Consider the following 23,318-nt stretch of genomic DNA (forward strand, 5'->3'; position numbering starts at 1 on the left):
AAACATAAAAAATTGGCATTTAAAACTAGTTTGATTGATTTTTCTTATTTTTTAAATTTTATTTTAATAAATAGCTTAAACATCTTATTCACAAAAACCTCTGAGCAGATGGCTCTGTGCTGTTAGAGTGGAAATACTGGTAAAGTTGATGACAGTAGTATGGGTGGGAGCAGCACTGCAGTATTAATCAGACTAAACTTTGCAGTGATCAGGACAATTCAACCCCCAAAATCAATATTTAATAAAAGTTTTGATTATATTACTATTACAGAAGAGGATTGAAACATGTTATTATTTCTGAGAGTGTTCAATGAATTATGAATTGCAAATACAGATGTTTTTATAAGAAACGATTACAGTTTGCCAAATGTGATGAGAAATAATAATGAAAAATGTCCATATGATTTAAATGTACATAACTGTGTTATTTCATTTTTAACACAATAAAGATATTTCTGTTTGTGTTGTTAATCTATTATCAGAGATTACAAAGTTTCTATTCTGGCAGTCAAAATGACCTCTCAGGATCGTTCTAGTTGGTCTGTACTTCCAACCTTTCTAGCGTTAAACCTCTGAGTGTGTGAAATCTACCGAACATGTGTGTTACTCTTATTCATATTATTCCCGTTCTCCAGGGAAGTGGCCAGTGGTTCATTACTGTGTTCACTCGTCTGACAGATCTGTTCCTGAGGCGACTGCTGCTGCTAAATATCACACACCTGGATGCACAGCGTGTGCCGCTCCCTCTCATCCCGTGTCTTCTAAGACCCTATTACCATGCTAATAATATCCAACAAATCACATCGCACTTTCACCTTGATGAGTCTCCGTCGTAGGAGGCCCATACAGCACATACAGGATTAGGGATGACTTGGTTTACCGCTGCGCATCTTTAATACCACAGGAGCTGAAAATCCGGGCAGGGGGAAGACAGATGAAGGAGAGGAAGTTTTTCCCTTTTAAAACACCCTAAATATATATCCATACCACAGCTGGTTCTAAAATTATCCTCTCGTGAATGTGACTTTACAAAAATAGGATGGATTTGGTGTCATTTTGCGTTTGCATATGGACAGATCTTGTGGATTTTGGCTTCTATATCAGGAAAAGAGGGCAACTGATTCAATTTTATACATGCATGTGATTAACATATGCTCAACAATCACTCTGTTTCAACTGAGGAGAGACGGCAAAATGTCTCCTTTGTATTTAGTTATGGCAGACCAAACAGTCACCTTAACATAAATAAGACTGATCAGGATGTCTAGATTTGGTCTAAAGAAAGGTAACAGTGTTAGCAATGTTTACTACAAAATGATAAGTACATACAGTATAACCTCATACAATATGTCATAACACAAAAAGACTTATACTATGGGACTTTCTTAAAAAAAAAAAAAAAAAAACAAGCAAAAACGGGTCTGTTAATTTTTGTTTATTCAGTTGTGAATTGACGAGACACCAAACTCAGAATCCTTAAGTAAGAACCTATTCACTCAAATACTTTAAAAAGTTTGTATAGAGATTTTTTCCCCTCATAAATGTATGACCTGACACCTGAGCCCTGAGCGATTTTGAACCATTTTGTCTCACCTGGACTTATTGTGTTAAAAAGCTTGTAAAACATTAACCATATAGAGCCCAGTCAAGCTCCAAATGTCCTTTTTTTCAGGACAACCCTGGCTTTGAGAGTGTGCTGCAGTACTATAACTTCAATTTTTAAAGGGTTAAGACATTATAAAGACAAAAAAAAAATAGTTTGTGTAACAGATGGTAAACAATAACAACAATTGTTGTGTTCACACCAGATGCAAACGATCGGCTTGTTGAAGAAGGAAGTTTACTTGTTCAATTCACTTGATTTCGAACCAAAATCTCACAATGTTCACATTGCCCAAGGCAAACTAACATCTACTTGCATCTTTCCATTGACTTTACATCTAATTTACCCAGGGAAATGAGATTAGTCACATTTGATGTGAACAAAACAGACATTTTTTTTTTTGCACCAACTTGTTCTCCCATCTCTTTGACACAAAAAAGTGAAAAAATAATCATCCTTTGTCAAAAAAATTTCAAAATATTCACATATTTACAAAAAAAGTTTGCATTTGCTTTTTTTGTGCCATTTTTCAGAGCAGTTCCTGTCTGCAGTGACACAGAGGGCCTCATTACAGCCCCTCTGTCTCTCTTTCTCTTCATTATGAGCTGTTCTGGCCATCTCCTTCAGAATATGTGCAGTTGACAAAGTAGGATGCCACGATGGAACAGCTGCCATTGTTTAACAATGGCAGACAATATGGTTGAAATGATTGAAAAATGGATATAAAGGCATCCAACATCAGGGTTACTGGTGTGGATTTAATCTTTAAAGACACTGGAAAGTCACCCGAGTTCCAGGCTCACAAGAAACCCTCTGTAAGGGCTACAAAGGCATGGATAACATCATTGGGATGGCAAAACAGGGGTCTTCCAGAGTGAAAAAATGCTTCAAAAGTTTTTTTAACTTTTGTAACATGTGTCTCTCCTTGTTGTATATGACAATGTTGGTTTCAGAGGGTTAAAGAGTAAACTGTCATGGATGATTTTACATTTTCACATAATAAAAGGAACTAAAGAAACTATTATGAGCTTCCTTCCTGGTTAGGGTGCTGTACTGTTTAAATACACAGAAGTCTTTTTTTTTTTTCATCAATATGGACATTTCGGTGCATTAAGTCCACATACTGTACCTTTAAGTGGTGCTTATGGCAAAGTTTTAGGAGCAGAACCACATCTACAGTATGTGTGGTTGATGTATTAAAGGAAAAGCACCAAATGGGTGAATGCTCTTGAAACTGATGCTGTGTTACATTAAACATGTCAAGCTTTCATTGAAATTTTGAAGGTAAAAATGGGTGCATGAAGTAACTGCAAATTTCTACAGTCCTCTTTTATCTGCATCTTTATGCAGATCTTTCAGAAAGTATCAGCAGCCAGTCTGACAGCTCCATAAATGAAGAGGATGTGGCTGCAAAGGCCTGCTGCATTCTCTGGCCTCGCCTGTGTGTCAGTAAAGGACTTTGCTAACCCACTTATGCAGCTGGATTTGCATCGAGTGAATTGAAGCGAAAGATTTAAATGGCATCAGTCTTGCTATTAAAGCAAAGCAAAACATCAGACAAACAGGGAGGAGCAGCTCTCCCTCGTTCCCTCTCTCTCTTTGTATGTTTATGTGAGTGTAGAGGAGCAGTGGGAGCCCTGTCCCTTGCCTCTGCCTCTGTGTGTGCAGCAGCTGCAGCTTTCAGCCCGGGTCTACACTGTAGGGGCCTTTCTGCTGTCTGAAAGACTGATAGATACAAAGAGCAGAATGGTGATGCGACATGACTCAGAGGGAAGCGCTGATGGTGCGTTTCAAACACACTCATTCGCCCTCTGCACGTTTCAATTCAACATGTGTACTATGAAGTGAAAACAAAAGAGAGCACTCACGGGTCAGGGATTCAAAGTTGGATTTTCAAAATAAGGGTTGCATGGTTAGGAGTGTTTTTGGGGATGAGGAGATCTTAAGGTCATCATAGTGTGGGTCGATTTCACAACTGGCTTCAGGGTGGGAATATCTTGACTGAATTCGGAGAGAGTAGTCCAACCCCCACCTCAGCCTTCCCTGATGTGAGGTCTTGTGTCGACCTCTGTGCGGCACACATGAGAAACTCGGATACAGATGCTGGCCTACGCTTGATGCACACATGTAATATGGGGAAAAAACCCTGTAAGCAAAGCAATCAATTCTCACACTATAGAAACAAACAGGCACGCATGTGCACGCTAACGCACAGAGGCAGCTCCACACGAACGGCCCCCACGGTCTAATGAGACAAAAATTGCAGAGAGAGAGTGCATGAATGAAGCGGCTTGTTTCAGCACATGGCACCGAGCGCCAAACGGAGACAAAGCTTGCATGCAACGTGCCCATTCATAGTCTGGCACCAAGGGCAGAAAACAGAGCTCGCTCTCGAGCCAACACAGTATGGAAGTATTATCATATCTGAAAGAGGGCCGAAGGGGGTGGAGAGAGGACTCAGCACACTAGTATCCCCTCATTTCCTCACCATCCCCCTCCTTCCTCCCCCCACGGGCCCTCGCTGCTACCCGCCCCCACAAATCCCAACACGCCCTCACCCTTCCGCCAACCTTCTCTCATTCTGCTCTTGTTACCGTCCTCCGTCCCCCATCCCCCTCTCCAAAAAAAATCCTTCCTCTTCCTCTTCATCCTCAGCCATAAGGACAAACACTCACTCTTTACACGTCACACAACTCACATCATTCCACATCATCATAAGAATGGCTCATTAGAGTTGGAGGTCATGTATGTACAGTATGATGCATGTTTGCCTGTAACCACCTACAGCCAAGCATGGCTCCTGTGGAAACAAGAGTCGGGATTCACATTTGACCTTGACTGCTTCATAGAAGGCTGTTATAATTGAAATCTGAAAATGTTTTTACCATCTATTATAACACTTGAGAAATCTGGCTCTTTTTGAGTTTTCTCTGGCTGATATATCTGATGCCCCAACAGAACAGGTAGATCTACTGATGTCTACTTTATCCATTAAGGGTGTTTATTTGACTCCATATGTTTATATGCACAGTTAAGTGCACAGCTCTATTAGACCATTTAATTGGACAATTCTCCTTGTATCAGAATACACCCTTGGGGATAATCTATATAAAGACAGTAGTATGAGCCACTCAGGCAATATGCCTACTGTCAGCCCTTCATCTGGCTGGTCATGATAGGTCTGCTGGACTAAGTCATATGTGATAAAACTCGCCTCCATGCCATGTAAATTAGTTAACCCATGTATGTAGACATCTTCCAGTGATAATTGCAGTGTACAGGTCCATTTAGAGCTTTTAATACACTAACTTTTTTCCACTTCCCATTGGTTCCTAACCAGTGTCATTCACTTCCTGCCTCCCATCTGACATCCAAGCATCAGGATCATGTGACTGCAAACATTCTGTTCCTCTTCCTCACCCTGGTACTGTGAAGCATATGCAAAACACTTGTTTCAGGCTAACCGAGGAGTACAAATGCAAGGGTAAATCAACCCCCAACTGCATTAGCTGCATTAATCAGACCATGTCAAAGACTAAGAAAGAGGCAGAAAAATACAGTACAACTTGTTGCAGCTTAAACTGCACAAAAAATAAAGTATGATTTTGTTAAATCTTCCACCAATAAGATAAGAGTGTCTGCCTGGAGTAGTTGGATCATCCCTGGGTGTCCTCGGCTTCACAGCCAACACTTACATTTCTTTGGTTCAGATTTCAAACACTGTGTGTGGTTTTCTGTAGAGAAGTGCATTTTACAGCATCTTGCAAGCTTCCACTCCAGTTGTCCCCACTTTCTGTTTATACCCAACTCAAGAACCACTTCGATGATGTCCTGGTTCACAGGCCAGACAGAGCAGCTTCGCACTTGGAATGTGTGTGTGTTTAAAGTCCATAGGCAGCCATTAAGAAGCACACAGAGAGGCGATAACGGCTGCCAAACAGACATGACACAGGTGTACAGCTCTGAGTTTTGCCTGAAGATCAAACATTTTTTTACGTCTTACGTCTAAAGAAAGAGTCAGGAGGCTGCAGATTTTTCTCTCATTTTTTCTGTCCTTCCTTAGTTCAGATTTTATGTTAATTTTTCTGTTCTGAACTTTGAAGACTCATGAAGGGTTGTATGTTACACTTTGTGCTTTAAAGTAATGCTTCTCAATTTGTCTAGCCATTGCCCCCACCATCACCTCTTTAATGATAAACTACAACCCAAATCTTATAAAATGTCAACTACTGAAATGAGGGATGTACAATAACATTAGCATAATATTGATATAATAGCTTAAAAAGTTACTTATCTGTATCAGCAGATACTAAAAATGTCCTGATATCAACCACATATAGTGCATTTCAAGGATGAAATCACTGGTGGTTATTTGAAGAAACAGAGTATGTGGAATTTGAGGGTGAGCTAAATAGATGATTTACTAAAAGAAGTAAAATAGATGGTTCCCTAAGACAGTAGTTCCCAACCTTTTTCCTTTGAGCCCTCCCTACTTGTATCTAAGAAAACTTGAGGCCCCCAGGACTGAAATGATTGATTAGTGGCCAAAATTTACATAAATTCAATTTTTTTGTGTAAATCAAACAAAGTAGCCCTAAACACAAATTATTTTGCCCAACAACCATTGTATGAATTATTTATACCATGATTTTTGTTAAAATGTGCAAATCTAATTTTAACAAACTCAGGGCAGACTGAGTCTCGCGCCCCCCCCTAAGATCTCTGGCGCCCCCCTAAGGGGGTCCCGGACCCCAGGTTGGGAACCAAGGCTTTAAGAGAAGCACTGAACAGTACCGCTCTCTTCTTCTTCGGTTATTTAATGGCTGTTGTCAAACATCTTTCAGATGCACTACTGCCACTGTCTGGAACTGATTCAAAATAATAATAACAAAAGGTTTTTTAAAAAAATATAAATGCAGATAATAGTGGCATGAAATCTTTTTTTTTTCAAAAATAATTCCCCATTCTTTAGCGTATAAGGTGAGAATTATTGTAGAGTTTTGGGCAGAACCAGTTATATATCAGTCTTTTAAAAAATTAGTCCAGAATTATCAGCATATCAGACATCAGCAAAAATCAGGTATCATGTATCTTTAATTTAAATTAAGTCAATGAGAAATGTTCCAGTTTGGGCTTTAGGAGGGTCAAAACAGAGCTAGGACAAAACAATTTGTTTGAAAAATGCACCATTAAAAAAGCCCTGGGAGGATCCATGCATACTTTTTCAACATGCAGATTTGGGTTTGTTTTCTGCATATCTCAATAAATTCCAAAATATCATGAGATTATTGTTTTATAAATCCAATGATAATACCAAATTTAAATGCACAGGAAAAAATACATGGATAAAATCCTTTTGTACATTCTACACTTTTTGCCACTGTTTTGTTTTTCCATCCACAACCCACAGGAATCAGGTACACTGGCCACTTTTGGGAACTAAGTTATATTAGACTACTCATTTCATTCGTCTATGCAGAGCATGCATACTGTGTAGTATTGCATCATCACTGTGTTTTTGTGGCTGTAGCAGAGAGCACACGCACCATCTTGATCTGGTATTGTGTTTATTTTCAGAGAGACACAGCAATGATGTGAAACAAACTGCTAACAAGCTGAGAAAGGTACAAACAACCCCCTACAGAGTAGAAAGATTTACAGACTCCTGCACAGAGGTCAATTACTGCCTGCATGCCCGCACACAAAACGCTCACTTTCTGCACTTATTGATGAGATTGATTTGTGGTGCTCAGGGGTAACCCTGCCAGCTGATGTGTACAGGAACTGATTAGGGAGCTGATTTATCGCTGTCCGTGAATAATGGCTCTCAGAGCTCAGTGAGACCGACCCAAGAGGAGAGACGCTTGGGACGCGTGGCAAAAAGACAAATGGGTTAAGCGAGGTAAAGCGAGACGGATGGAACGAGATGAAGGGGGACATAAGAGCATTAGGCAGCTCCTGTGCTGAAGCCTGGCTTTACTGTGAAGCTCATTGTCTCGGGCCAAAGAGGACCAGAGACCTGCCAGCAGCTCGCCTCCCTAAGGGCTGCCTCTGCTCACCATATAGATGACTTCAAACAAGGTATTAAACAGGTCTCTGAGGGTGTAAAACAATGAAACAACACTAACAAGTGACTGTTTAACAGCTGCTCTTAAAGTCACGCCTTCCTTGTCACCTTACATTTCACTACGATGAGTTTAATAGCTTAACATCGCTGCAGCTGGCGTCAAATTGGCCCGTAAAGCTACACGATACTTGGACATCTATTTAGGCTGTGACAATGAGCCAGTCATTTAGCAAAATGCATGACTTCCATCTAAAATTAATTAGCACCGTATAATGAAATGTGGCCCATGCCCTGAGGCATCGGCTGGATGTTTAAATCAGACATGTTAGCATATAGCAAACGCTGACTTCAGGATCTAATCTCCATGATTGTGCATCATATGATGGCAGCATCCTCACTCACATACGCTTCCAGGAAGCAGAGCACACAGAGGCCAAATGCCACTGCCAGCCGAGGTTGAATTTGTTTACTTCAGATAAGTAGAGACATCCTTGCCATCATAGTTACTGAACGCTGAGATGATGATTTTGGCTGAGCTCGTGAGGAGGAAGGGGGATGTCTGTGTGCTGAAGGCTCATGTTGGCATGAATATGTGTGCATTAACACAATAATGTGCAGCCTTATAACACAGAAAACTGTGCCCTGGTAAGGATTCAAAGCTACATAAATGCTAGAAAAGCTGTAACTGAATTTTCCTGATGACATGGTTCAGATTAGCACTTTTTGATCCTGACAATGATATCAACTCTAATATCAACACTGATACCAACGTTTCTTCATTCATTTATTTAACTGGAACACATGCAATGAACATTGCTTTGTATGTAAAATATGAAGATGTCATGTTCATGTTTTGAGCCATGGCTAATTTGCAACCCTTGCCTCTTAGGATCAGCCAATACCATTAAAGATGACAACACTGGTACTGGCCTCAATCGCCTCCAAACAGACACCAAAATCTTTACCGATACTGATACCAAAACTTGTACTACTAATAAGCCAATAAGAATAACATTACTGTGCTGCTTTATGGCGTTCGTAACTTTCAGTGGTCAACTTTTCGTGGGTTGGCTCATGTAACTTTCGTGGGAGGGGCTGGATTTGCTATGGAAAAATTTAACAATTTCATGAAGCTCAGATGGAAAGGAGGCTGAAAGGCATCAGACAGGCAATGCTGTGAGTTTTTTATGTTTTATAGAAATGTTAGTCAATATATATCAAAAGGTATTTGAAGAATATGTTCATGTCACTGTAAGATGTAAATCTTATGGAACAACAGCAAACACTGAAAGGTAAACAATTGCCTGATAATTTGGGCAAGTTTACAGTAGATTAAAGAAAACTTATAGCTACTTATTACTCTGTCTTCATTGGCATTGGTTTTAATGAATGTATGAATAAATTAATTTTTTTATAATTTCAGTTACATACAACACGTGTATGTATAATTTGGTGTTTAGTTACGAGTTTCTACACTAGAAGAGAACACCACAATGACTGTTACCAATACGTATAACAACAATGGATAGCAACACTGATACCAATACTGATACAAATATCAATACCAACACCCATACCAATACCTTCACACCCATGGCAACACTGATACCAATTTAGATACCAATACCAATCAGTCGTTCAATCAATCTTTGTTTGTACAGCGCCAATTCATAACCGGAGTTATCTCAAGACACTTTACAAAGGGGGCAGGTCTGGACCGTACTCTGTGATATGGCCTATTACAATAGGCCAGTGTTAATCATTAATCTTACCTATACCCTGTGAGGGTAAAGACACTGCACTAGCAGTATTCAGCCCCATTACAGTGGAGACATAAACCTTCCCTATTATAGAGCAGGACTGTCGAGCAGACCATACCGATGTTAACAGCTCTCTGCCGAAGCTTGGACAGGCCAAGTAGGAGGGGTAGAGGTGGGAGAAAAGCAGGAAGATGAGAGGGACAAGAGAAACAACAAAACACCAACAGAAAGACAGATTTATGGCAGTTTTGATCATAAACTTATTTCCAGTCTGTGGGAAATTGAAATTACTTTATTGATGATGGTAGCAATATGTGAAAGATTAGCACTGACGGCTTTGATTGATAGAAAACAGAACAATGCAGTATTAGCACTACACACCCACCAACACTTATATCAATGATGAAATCAATAAGACTATAATTACTGGTTCTATTACCAGTAGACACCCAGAAACTGATATCAACATTGATACTAGGACCACTGATCTCTAATGTCAAGAATGGTAAAGTTACTGGAACAATATTGACAACAAACACCAATGCCAATATCAATACCAATCACGCTACCAACACTGATACCAGTTTCCTTAGCAACGCTAATACTGATAGGACAGTATAGAATAAATCTTTATTGTCCACCAGTGGTTGAAATATGCCTTAAGTACCCCAGATACATTCGGCAGCATCAAACATTCAGGCAGTTAAAGGACAGATAAACAGGATAAAGTTCCCAGAAAATGAGAAATCTGCTCCAAATAATAAAGAATCCACATCAAACTCAAACAAATCCAATAAACAATGGAGAGTATCTGCTTCTGATACCAAAATACCAATAATAACACGAGTGCTAATACCAAAGATTGACACCAGGAGCAATTCTTGTATCAGAATTGATATTAACAGATATCTGTAACGTGGCTAATGCTGTTTCCAATACCAACACTGATAGCAGTAGTGATATACACCAATATCAACATTGTTACCAAAAAACACTAACAATGCTGGTATCAAACAGTACTATATGTAATTTCTGATACCAACACTGTTGCCAATATCAAAGCCAATACCAATACTTCCTAGAATTGAGAACTGATATTTAGAAGTACCTCAGATTTGTTGTTTTGTAAGCTTTAAATAACATTATACTCTCTGAAACCTGTGGACTGTTTCAGGCTGCTGAACCCCTGAATTACACCTGCAAATAAACTGATAATAATTACTGCATTCTAAGTACTGGAGGTTGAGAAACAACTCTAGAAGTAAAAGCATTCTGTAACACTCAGACATTATAATTTCACTGTTCAGATTGTATAAGGCTGTTACTGTTACCTTGTCCGGTCAAAATACCGTAAAGAATGTGAATGTCCTCTGGCCTACAACTTTTATTGCTTTTTTAAAATGTGCAACTTGCACATCGCTTTACAATTTCCAGCTTTTTCATCAGCAGTTGTCTGTCCCTCTACCCTCTACAGAGAGCTGGCAGAGGTTAAGCATATAGCTCAAGGATGCTTTCACAGATCTTCCCAGTTGTGAGCTGACACCCAATCAAAAAAAAGCACAAATGTGCTGGAAGACTCTGACCCTGACCCCGTTTCCTTTGACAAATCCACAGGACATCATTCATGTTTATATGCAGCCCTGGCTAGGCCATGAATGACACAGGGACAAGGATCTCCCAAGCTATTCTGCTTTAATATCCGGGTAATAAGTCAGTGTCTGAGTGCATAGCATCCATCAGTCATCACCCACTTTCCTTTGACTGCTCCATGGACACCATCATTCCACGAACACGACTCGCCTTAAGGAGCAGAGCAGGCTAAATGAGGACCCTGACTGCATGCAGGGCCAAGGTTTATCAAAGGATAGGGCTGCGAGGGTGAGTTGATACAGAGTCCAACGAGAATTCATTAAAGTGCTGCAAAGAGTGCCACCATATAGCAACTATCATGTCAGGATAAATGGCAGATTAAGAGGTGGAAGTCAAGGGACAAATGGATCCTAGAGCGCTGTATGGACCTAATTTTAGCACAAGGATATCTGTGGCAACGTCTGTCATCTGGTCAGCATTTCAGTCGATAATTATGCTCGAGGTGTATTTGGGAAGCCATAGAAGTAAGAGAGTAAAATAACAGAATAAACCTACAGATCACAAATGTCAGTGAATAGACAAAGAGTCATTCGTGAGTATTCTTTCGCAATAGCAGAAAGTCATCAGTAAACAGGGTCATATTTTGAGCCTTATTGCCTGTGTTGCTAGCATTAGCAGTAGCACAGTTGGTGCTTCTGTTACAAAAGAGATGCTGCTATGGTTTATACTGTTTTGCTCTTCATAAATGGATTTGCAGTGATATTTTGAGCTTTCTAAGTTTTTTCGGTGTTCAAAATATGCACTCCACAGATAACTGTTAAGAATTATTTGGACCAGAGTAGTTATTTAGCACTGAATAACATGTCTCTTTTGCAGTCCAGGTGGGGATGGGACCAGTGGAGCCAGTTACAGCTGATAGTTTCCCACCCAAAAGCAGCCCAAAAACTGCCAGAATATGCAAAAACACATACAATAGTGCACTGCACGTAAGTTTTAGTCATGTTTGGGCATAAAAATTAAGCCGGAAGTAAGGTGTAGATGTGGTGAGTAAGCATGCCTGAGGGTACCATCAGGCGAGAAAGAGGACTGACACAACCCAGGTCATGCTCTGAATGTCCTTGCATATTATCCAGGGTTTGCGAAAATAACACGGTCCACACCTAAAGGCTGGAGTAAAGGGTGGATGTGGCAGACTAGGGTACAATCCAGACAGGTAGTAAGGTTTCCACGAGCCTCTGGTCATGCTGTGGATGTCCAAAGGGCCCGTAGACCACCGGTGGTCTCCAGGCGTATCACCAGGTGTGAAAAAGCCCAGACAACAGCAATGCCCATTTAGCCTGACCTTGGCTGCAGAACAACACAGGTGTGTCAAGATTAGGGTAGTTAATGTTGACATGTTAGTGCTCATAATTAATGTGAAAAAAATAACAACAAATTAATCATAAGTCCAAGTTTGACTACAACTTTCTCCCATAGTCCTAGAGCGGATAGTTATGTGCCTGGGGGTGAAAAGGTGAAGGTGACGAGACGGTCTGCTTAACGGCAAATTTTGATTTAAAAAGCTGCTGAATGTAAGTTTAAACTAGAAGAGCACTCGGATAGCACAGACCATCGCCATTAGCCCTATCTCCCAATAGTACAGAATCCTTTAAAAAAATTCCTGGAGCCAGACGGTTACCCGGATCACTCCCAAAATCAAATCAGTTTTTCCTTATGCCATTTCTGCCATTTCCTGAAAAATTCATCCAAATCTGTCCATAACGTTTTGAGTTATGTTGCTAACAAACAAACTAACTAACAAACCCTGCCGATCACATAACCTCCTTGGTGGAGGTAATAAAACCAACGTTGTGTGTTAGCAAAGAACCTGACATCAAAACAGCTTTAAGCCGTGGATGTAAAGCTACACTTGTGCAGCAGACCTGGATTTGGCAACAAAATGACAACAACTAAGCTCACTAATAGCTAATGGGTTGGCAAAGATTTACTTCCTTAACACATTATTGCAAAACAACAAAAATGTGTCTGTATTGATGCTCATAAACTCAGACACACATATGCAATCATAAACATACCCTCATAGCCAGACTCCCATGTCCAATCACTGGCATGACTTCCTGCACATATAGGCACCTGCACTGACAGATAAGCCCCTCACAAACACTGCTGTCAATTTGACTCATTCACTGGCTTAAGGGGGAATTTCTTAATTGCCATAACAGTCATTTTTCAGTGAAACAGAACGATTAACTCATAATCCAATCTGTTACAATACAGTTAAAGACCTGCCCAACTCATCATGTCAACCTCCTCAAGCCCGTTTTAACCCACAATCCAACCATAACCCACTGGTTTAGGCTGAAAACCGCCCTAAATATTGGATGGGACCAGGTGGGATGGACATTGTGATGTCAGATGCAAAGGTTATCACAGCCACAAAATTTAATCTATGAATTTCCAAGTGTTATGAGAATTCAGTATTGAAAATTTGGTATTTAAGTTTTATTTTGGGCTTTTTTTAAAAAAAGGCAAAATCCTCTAACTAAAGCAGAATTTCCCTGATGGCTAAATAGCAGTTTTCTTTCATCTTATTTTTTCAGGAAGAAAATAAAATTTAATATGTTGTGTCAATTAAAGTTCATAAAAAGCAACATGATAATTGCTTCATTTGCAGAACATGCATTCATATGCATTGACAGTATTATACGACATGTCTCTACAGTTCCAATTTGTTTCTTATCTTGACACAACAGTTAGACTGGAGATTTGCATTTTCCTCCACTCATTCTGCTTTTTTATTTTGAAAATTTCAACGGCCCGCACTTTCTTTATGCCATTAGTGATTGAGGTAAATATTCTGTGAGCTGCCTTATATTGAGAGTCATGGATCGAACTGGCAGTTTGTTTACTGTTTAGAGATCAAAACATGCTGGAGACCACAGAAAGATGAAATGGAAGCTCAAAGGAACAGTGAAGGCAAGTCAGCGCAAAGCTGCCAACATTAAGAATTGATTCACAGTCGCAGCCAAATTCAGCAGATGGTGACTGAATGTAAACGGAACTGAGCAATCAAATTTCCCACAAAACACTTAAAGGATGCAGAAAAAAAGGGAGGAAAGAAAACTTGAAAAGGCGTACAAGACCTGGAGGAGCAGAGAAGGAGACATAGTGAATGACTGGAGAACAAAAAAATCTGTTTTGTAGCAGTATGTTCTCGCCTACGGTTACACTTGTTCCAATGCAACTTTAATCATGCAATCATGCTTGCCATGTCAACTGACAGCCCCGCTTGTGCAAAAATTGGATTTCACTCACATTCCTACTGTATCCAAACACCCAGAAATGACAGAACCCTGGCTCACATTGTCACCAACACAGTTTGGACGCCGCCCAGCCACAAGGAGAAAAAACAACAACGCAAAGAGTAGACAAAGGACGGAGAGAAAATAATGCAAGAACAGATTTAAACACATGCAGGAGCTGCACAAGAGCTATTTCTGGCCACATTTATATATGAAGGAAGGTGATGTTTATACAATCAGACTGTTTTGATTAGTTTTATTTGAAAAAGTGCATTGGAATAAAACCACATTAGAAAGAAGACATCCCAGAATAAGATGTGACTGATTAAGAATTATAAGAGAGCATTGCCTGCATAAATCGCTCGTTTCCAGCGGCGAATCCTACAGGCTCCCTCACAGTTTATAAAACAACCTGATGAAATCTCCAACATTACATTTAAGACCACACAGAGCTGTGCTTACATTTGCCTACATCACAACACAGACACAGCTTAGACTCCTTTGTTGAAGGCGAAGTATGGTTTCTGTAATAAGAGATAAAATAAACATGAGTGTAATATGTGGGGCTCAGAATCTGAGTTGCACGTTTCCACAGTTGAGGGTTTACATTTAGTCCCATTTGATTAAATTTTGGTCAGCATTTGTTTTGCTAAAGCCATTCAATATACATTTAATCACAATCTCAGTCTACAGTATTAGCTTTTATTTGTAGTGACAGAGTCAGAGCATCTCTGTGAAATTTTACCCATCTTTGGTACTTAGCACCCATTTTTGCCACATTTTAACCTCCTTTATTAAATTTTTTCTGTTCATTTTTGCCACTTTATACCTATTTTTGCTACTTTTGAAATCCCATCCCCTCCTTTTCAATCCATTCTGGCCACTTTTCGAACCCTTTCCACCTCTTTTTCTGCCCATTTTGCCACTTTTAACCTGTTACCACCACTTTTTACAACTTTTTTTTTTTTTTTTTACCAATTCAAACCAAATTTGACTGTTTTGCCCGTTTTCTCCAGTCTTTACCGATGTTTGCAACTTTATGCCAGGGGTAACCCTGTTGATCAATTTCTGCAACTTTAAACAAATTTTTGCTACTTTAAAAATCTCTTCACCACCTTTCCCTCATTCCTACCACATTTATGCCATTTTTGCCTTTTTTCAACATATTGTTGCCTCTTGTGCCTAATTATTGCCACTATTAACCACCTTTCACCACTTTTTATGCTCATTTTTGCCCATTTTAACCAAATTTCATGACTTGTTATGCACATTTTTGCCACTTTTGTCCCATCTGTGCCACTTCTGCCTATTTTTTGCTTCTGTTATCTAATTTTGCTACTTGAAACACAACTCTTAACTCATTTCTGCTACTTTTAATCTTTTTCAACCTTTAAATTCTGTTTTTTAAGAAAAGGAGTTCACATTTTTAAGAAGGCTATATAAAAATTTGAGTGGCATCATGCAAGCGGGTTCAAACTCAAACTACTTTATTTGCTTTTTGCAAATCATCCCATCTCTCCTATGACCATCCTAGTATCCATAAAGCCTAGCTGCAAAGAAAGATGAGGTTGGAGCATTGATTTGAAATACACTATTCTACTGCTGCAGTAACCATTTCAAACCAGAGCTGTCCAACCAAAATGCACCTTAAATAATAAGAAGATGAGGCTTAACGAAACACAAAGGAGCTCTAACAGCCAGCTCAACAGTCTGCAGATAGAGATGCATCAGTACAGCTCCAAGCTTACAGTACCTTTTATTTACTCTGCTCTATGGGAAAGTATTTGCTCTGTGGTCATCATGAAATCACATTGTGGTTAAGTTTGTTTGGCTGAAAAGTAAACAGACACTCCATTTACTTCAGGGTTGTTTCTGACAAAGTGGCCAAGCAAGACAGGTTTACTGAATCAGACCACAATGTCATTGTCAGCCATGAGAGGAATCCGGCATCTGAAATGATGGGGATTATATTCAATGAATGAATGAAATCCTCAGGTTGAGTGTGTGAGACAGGTTTGCTGACCTCATGGGATCATGTTATCATCCGCTCTGAGGGCTGGACAGAGAGGTGGGCTGAAGCTGAGGGGTCCTGAATGCTCTCCTGCTCCATACAATAGCAGTGATGAGATCCAGAGACGATCTCAGTGTGCCAGCTGAGGAAGCTGCTGCGGCTCTTCCCTACGGCCTGCACGTACACTCACTAAGTTATTATCATTCCCAGAACAAACACCATTTTTATGTAATCTTTATGTAAACGCTCTGTCTTTAGGCTCCTTTAGGAGACAGACTTTTTCCCCCTTTACTACGCTCAAGACGGTCCTGTGCAGCGGAGGGCCCAGACCAATAATAAACAGAGAGAAAAAACAGAAACAGCACAGAGCTATTTAAAGTCAGGCCTTAAGCACTTCTGTCAAGTAAATCTTTTTTTTCCTCTTTTTTTGTGCTTTAGACGTAGAGTCTCGAAGTGTTAGCCTGTGAGGCTATCATCAAGGCTACACTTGTAGCACGAAAGCATCTGTGCGCGCCTTTGGGCTTTTTCCTCCCCGTCACACCATAGTGGGCTATGGCTCAGATAATCCTGAGGCCTTGTGGTCATGCAAACCCACTCGTGTATGAATGTTACTTTGTTTAAACATGACTCCAGGAGAAGAGACGGGGAGGAAAGGACGCCGCTGTCATGGGAGACACGTCACGTGTTGGTGATGTAACAGGACAGAAAAAAAAAGAGGTGGGAGTCACTGTGTTGGTATTTCGTTGCCCCAAAAATATGGAGGCGAGAGGAAGCTGACAGGTTGTATGTTGGGGAATTCCTCGAGTCACTCGTAGTAAAGCTTAAACATGGAAAAACTATCCAACATCAGGGCATCATGCATTCATTTTATCCTGAACTTTTAGCAATAGAATTAAATGTTTTTAGATTGATTTAGGGCAGTGGCTCCCAACCATTTTTGCTTAGAGGCTCCCTATATGTACCTAACAAAAGTGGCGCCCTCCCAGGACCCAAGAGAGAAGAAAAAGTGACACACTGCCATCAAAAATCAACATAGATTTTAATTGTTTCACTGATAAAACCCTAAAAAATGCCTATGCATGGTTTTCTTATCAAAAGTGCTAACTGCTTTATCATGATTTTAGTCAGTATTTATAAATCTAGTTTTGGCAGCCTCGGAGCAGACAAAGCCTCGCACCCCCCCAACAAGATCTGTTTCTCCATTAGCCATTTTGGATATGTTGTAAACACCGCACAGAGACTTCCATGGCCTCTATTTTGTGTCTTGTCTCGCCTCAAGATACTCTCCATCCTGCAGGGAAAATCATGTGCTATCTGAGGCATGTGTCCAGGAGAAACTTGTCTGTTCTTCCTCAGACAAAAAGACAAAGATTTTTCTGCTTTTCTCTAAAGCATAAGGTTCAAAGTTGTTTAGGGCGGAAGTAAACGCTTTCTGGAACACTATATGGACACTTTTAGGGGCCATTTTTAGTGACCGGGAGGCATTCCGGTCCGTTGCCGAGACACATTTCAAGGTGAAGGAGCAGCAGCTCTACTTCGAGCTCCCTTGGATGTCTGAGCTCCTCACCCTGCACCAATCTGCCTGTCAATCTTGCAAACCTATTCTTGTGAACAAGACCCTGAGATACTTGAACCCCTCACTTGGACCAAAGATACCCTCCTCACCCAGAGGGAGCAATGCACTGCTGTCCAGCAGAGAACCCTGGCCTCGGACTTGGAGGTGCTGACCTTCATCAACATCATCACCATTGCAGATGTTGGTTAAAGAAATCACCATCCAAACCTACCTGGCCCTATGTGAAAAAATAACTGCCCCCTAACTAAATCATGAAATAATTGTGATTCACCACGTTTCAGAAAGCTGGTTTTAATATCACCTGCTACGTCTAGGGCTGATTACCAGACTGGTTGAGAAGAGAAGAGATGAGAAATCTCTTAAATAGAACCTGTCTAACAAAGTGAAGAAAGATAATCGATCTCAAAAAGGAACACGTCATGCTGCTATCTAAAGAAATTCAAGAACAGATTAGAAACAAAGTTACTGACATCCATCAGTATGGGACCAGTCACAAAGAGATTTCTAAGGCTCCAGTGAACCACAGTGAGAGCCATTATCCACAAATGGAGAAAACTTGACCAAAACCTATCAAAATTACTCCAACAGTGCATCAACAAGTCATCCAGGAGGTCACAAAAAAAAACCATAATGACAGCTAAAGACCTGCAGGCCTCATTTGACTCAGTTAAGGTCAGTGTTCATGATTCAACAATAAGAAAGAGACTGGGCAAAAACATCTGTAGGAGAGTTCCAAGGCCAAAACCACTGCTGACCAAAAAGATCACAAAGGTTCATCTTTGGGAAAATATTCTGTGGACTGACAAGGCAAAAGTTGAACTCTTTGGAAGGTGTATGTCTCGTTACATCTGGCATAAACTAGCCAGCAGGGGGAGCTCTAAATATTTTAGCTTCACTTATGGAGAGGTATTCTACTGTCCATACTACATGCAATCCTTACAGCTTAGAAAACTTTAAAATAAATCTACAAAATGATCTCTAACTAGAGTGACACCCCCTCTTATGGCTAAACCTCAAACCCACTCTGGTTCCTTCCTCTAGTAAAACTCTTGTTAAATCCACTCTGAGGTTTGAGGTTGAAACAGGAGACTGTATAAACACGACCTCAGAGCATCTTAGTGTCTGAAGAAACATGTTGTATATGCAACAGAGGCTAAAAATAACCCTATGTCCGCTCATCTCTCTCCAGCTTTTTATTACTGTGGACCCTTGTATTTGCTCAATTGAATGAAATTATTCTGTAAGACATTTAAAGGGGCCTCCGCTCTGCAGGTTTCCATGAGGGAACATAAACACAGCACACATTTAGGAGAGTGGCTAGCCTGCTGGCATGCTAACATGACTCATTATATTTGTGCAATAAAATGAAGCTCTAATAAAGGCAACAAACAGCACGAAGCTTGCATTTTTGATGAGCTAAATAATTAGCTCTATGGCCCAGTGATGGAGGTTGTGACCTTTTTCAGTATGGCCAGTGAGGGTGAGGGTCCGTGGAGCTGACACAGCACTGATGAAATGGGAGTAATATGAGAATTTGGATACGGTGAATCACTGCAAAACCAAAAAAAAATAAAACAAAAATGTCTTCATTGCAGAATTGTGTTCACGCGATCCTCCCTGTGTCGTCTCTTACTTTCAGTCCGGCTCCGCTCGCATTTCTGTGTCTGTGTTCGTTTGTGTCCCTGCCTCAGTGTGTGGTTGAGTGTGCCCTGGCGAGGCGGTGGTGACAGGGTGTCGTCCGTGGTCCGTGAACCTGGCTGCTCTGCTTAGCTCCGCCGCTGACAGAGAGCGAGGGGGACATCGCCCGACCATGGCTAACCCCAGCTTGGCCAATCAGGCGTGAGCGCTCGTGGCCGGATCAGCGCGCTCCCTCCGCTGTGTGCAGCGCTGTGGCACAGATCCCCTTATGGATTCTAATAGATTCTCCACAGAGCTCTGCTCATCACTCGTGTGTGTGTCTGCTCAGATAATGAAGCAGCCTGTGTGTGTTTAATGAAATCTCTGCGGCCTCCTTCACTGCACCTCTGCTGATAGAGGCTCGGAAGATGACGAACAGAGCCAGTTTGTCACAACTGTAACTGCTATGGGTCCAAAATTTGAGTTTTGTTGCAATACCAGAAATACAGGACACAGATGATTGCTTTCTTTAAGATTTTTTCCTAAAAGTCTCTTTAAATCTGTTAAATCCATACAACTCTCCAATGATAATCTTAATGATATAACTTCTACAGGGTTAGCTGCTCCGGCAAGCTGACACAGAGCACCACACCTAGGAAATCTCTGGGGCTTTAAGGAGCACTGCCAATTGAAAATATCTAAGTTGCTAAGAGACTTAATGGAGATGTCCAAAAACAGTTTCTCGGTAAAAATATGAAAACTTTGCACTCTCAGTGACAGTGGTACACTCAAGGTGACGCCAGATGCTTCTAAAAACACTACATTTTTTTTTGGCTGGAGAACACTAGAGGACTGATTTTCACCACACATTATCCCAAACAGAGATAAAATACAAATAATATTAGTAATTGTTAGCACCAAACTGTTATTACTAGCTACAGCTAGTCTGGAAGGGGTTTGACGTTTTGGATCAATAAATGTACACAAGCTGTTGTCTCGGACTCTCTTCATCAGATATGGTAAAGTTTGTCAGTGCGTCATTTAGTTAAATCCAGGTGTAGCACCTCAGGGCCTTTAAACATTGGTTTAGCCTCTACACATATATATACAGGTATTTTTTACAAATAAGCTACAAAACAGGTAGCCAGGCCTAATGACCCATAGCCTTTCCTGTTTGAGATGCTCAATATTATCAGCATGGCATCAGTACACTTACAACAATAGTTTTTATATTTGCAGTATGGCTGTCAGTAAAATAAACTTTTTAATTGCAATTAATCCCAGGATTTCTACAGTTAATCGCAATTAATCGCATTCTTTTTTTTACATTTAAAAAATTCCACTATTTTGCATTTTAAACAGTTTAAGTGTCATTAATAGATCTTTACAGCCTTAAACTAATGGACTACTGACCAGCATTTATAGGTAAATTGAAGAATTCACCACGGACAGAAGAACTTGTTATGGATTGAAAAGGAAATAAGTGAACAGTAAAAAAGGTTCATGTTTGATAACACAAGCTTAAGGTGACTCTTGACTTGCCTACTGAGCTGTCTGTGAGTTTTTAGAGTGAAATGAGACATTAAGGAGCCGTGGTGGACCAAAGTTATTTTGAAAGAAATAAAAAATGCAATGATGACGTTAAAAAATGTGTGCACGTACTGAAGATTGTAGGTAATCGCGTTTAATGAGATTGATCTTGACAGCCCTAATTTGTAGGTATGAAAATTCCTGCTTAATTTACAAGTACGACATTGAATGTGAATATTAGCTGTAGGTACAGATAAGTGTGGAGTTTTACGCAGAACCAAGGGATCCATGTCAACTATCCTTTTACTCGGTTCATTCTTCAACCTTAGTGTGTTTTAAGAACTGAGGTTTTAAGTCAGAACTGCATTTATATTTTGTTATTTATAGCAATATCAGTTAAAATAAAGTTATAAATATCAGCATATCAGATAGCAGTAAAAATACAATATTGTGTATTGTGCCCCTCTACTTCCTATCGAACACAGCCATGCTTATTCAAGAATAGTCACATGCAAATCTATTTATTTTTTGGAAGGCATCTGGCAACCCCTTCTCAGTGTCTCACAACCCCCAAGGGGGTCCTGACCTCCAGGTTGAGAAAGGTCTAGACATAATTTTGTTGCCTTAAGTAATGATAAAACTTTATACAGTGACACATATTCATAAGAAAATGTAAGGATTCTGTTTTTAACAGTTATTGATTATGACAGCATATTTGGGTTGTTGGTCTACACTTTAAAACTGCTCCTTAAATTAATCACAGCAGAGCGAGTGCAGACAAAGTCAACCAACAGGTATGGTTCACACGAGCACATCCAGCTGTGTAGAAGCCTCCATGCTTCCTCCCTCTGCCTCAGTGCAGGGGTGTAACTAAAGAAACGGATGGGAAGGTTGTGTCATTGGAGGCTGACAGTGAATGAAAGGCAGCCCTCGGCCTTCACTCCTGTCACGTTGTGGCTCCGCCCCCCCGGTGACCCGAGGGAAGTGGCATAAGACCTGTCAGCCCGTATCACAGCCCGGGCCATGACAGCCGGGCTCATATGTAAATGTGTCAGCAAGCGCAGATTCATGAGTCTGACGTATCAGTTTGAATATGCATGCTCAACACTGACTGGAGCATAAACAGCTCCATCCGGATCTGTGCATGCACGTGTTTCCAGGCTAACAGTGTATATGTCTGAGCTGATCCCTCTTCGTTGTAGTGACATTCCCGGTGGGAAGGAGCCTCACGACTGCTTTTATTTGCCAGACTGGCCTTATCTCTTCATGAGTCCAGGCTGGGTGGAAGTGACATCTGATTTCATCCACACTCAACAGGGGTCTCTCCATCCGCCTCCACATTTCCCTGCTGTATATTCCTGCTCTGACGGAGAACATGCACTTCTCTGTTTCATGTGATCATTAGTAAGTCATCTATACACTGTGGGCTCTGGAAACTCAGGATGAGTCTTTTTGTTGGTTCTTGTGGATAGATTACTACTTATTAATAATGAAAAAGAATATTTTTGCAGTCATAAAGTGGTGCTTATTTGAAAGAAAGTTCAGAAACTTTATCAAGGTAAACTTTTGGTCCATTCTAGGTCTATGATTAAAAGTTATTCGGTAAATATGAAGTATATCCATCATTTTTTACAATGTTTCTCTTATTCTAGCTTCTAAAATTTCAGTGAATTACCAAAAAAATAATGTCAAGGCCACAGTGGATTCTTCAAATGGCATCTTTTTCTGATCCCTGATATTAAAACATAAACTCCATTAAACATTAAGTCCATTTGAGGCTAGCTGTAAAAGCTTTAGAGGCCCATTAACACTGATATTAAAATGTCCAATTTTAAAGAAGAAATTCTAATGTGTAGAGGCTGCTACAGAAACAGTTTCAGTCTGGCAGTCAGGAGGCTCACACTAGAAGAAGTCAGTATCAAATTGTAATTTTAAACATTAGCTATTGGAATTTTTGAGATAATAGCCGATCAATCAATCAATCAATCAGTCAGTTAAGCAGTCTTTAATTTTTTAGCGCCAATTCATAACCGGAGTTAGTTCAGTAATTTTCATGAATTATTAATGGAGTTTCTATGAAGTTTTAAGGAATTATCATATAATTTTAAGGGATTTGTTTGGTGTTTTAAAGAATTTGCTTAGGAACTTCCAAGCACGTTTATGGACTTTTGGTGATTTGTTTGTATATTTGGAGAGTTTCATTGGAAGTTTTGGGGTAAGTTTGCAAGGAAATGTATTTGTAATTTTGGGGAATTTCAATTA

General features: G+C 40.2%; 1 protein-coding gene across 1 annotated transcript in view; it reads right to left on the reverse strand.

The window, feature by feature from the left end:
* Positions 1–23,318, reverse strand: part of gjc1 (gap junction protein gamma 1) — a 63,347-nt gene that overhangs the window by 28,050 nt on the left and 11,979 nt on the right. The gene's annotated exons all lie outside the window — the stretch shown is intronic.

Source organism: Cheilinus undulatus, linkage group 21, assembly GCF_018320785.1.
Source record: "Cheilinus undulatus linkage group 21, ASM1832078v1, whole genome shotgun sequence".
Classification (NCBI taxonomy): domain Eukaryota; kingdom Metazoa; phylum Chordata; class Actinopteri; order Labriformes; family Labridae; genus Cheilinus; species Cheilinus undulatus.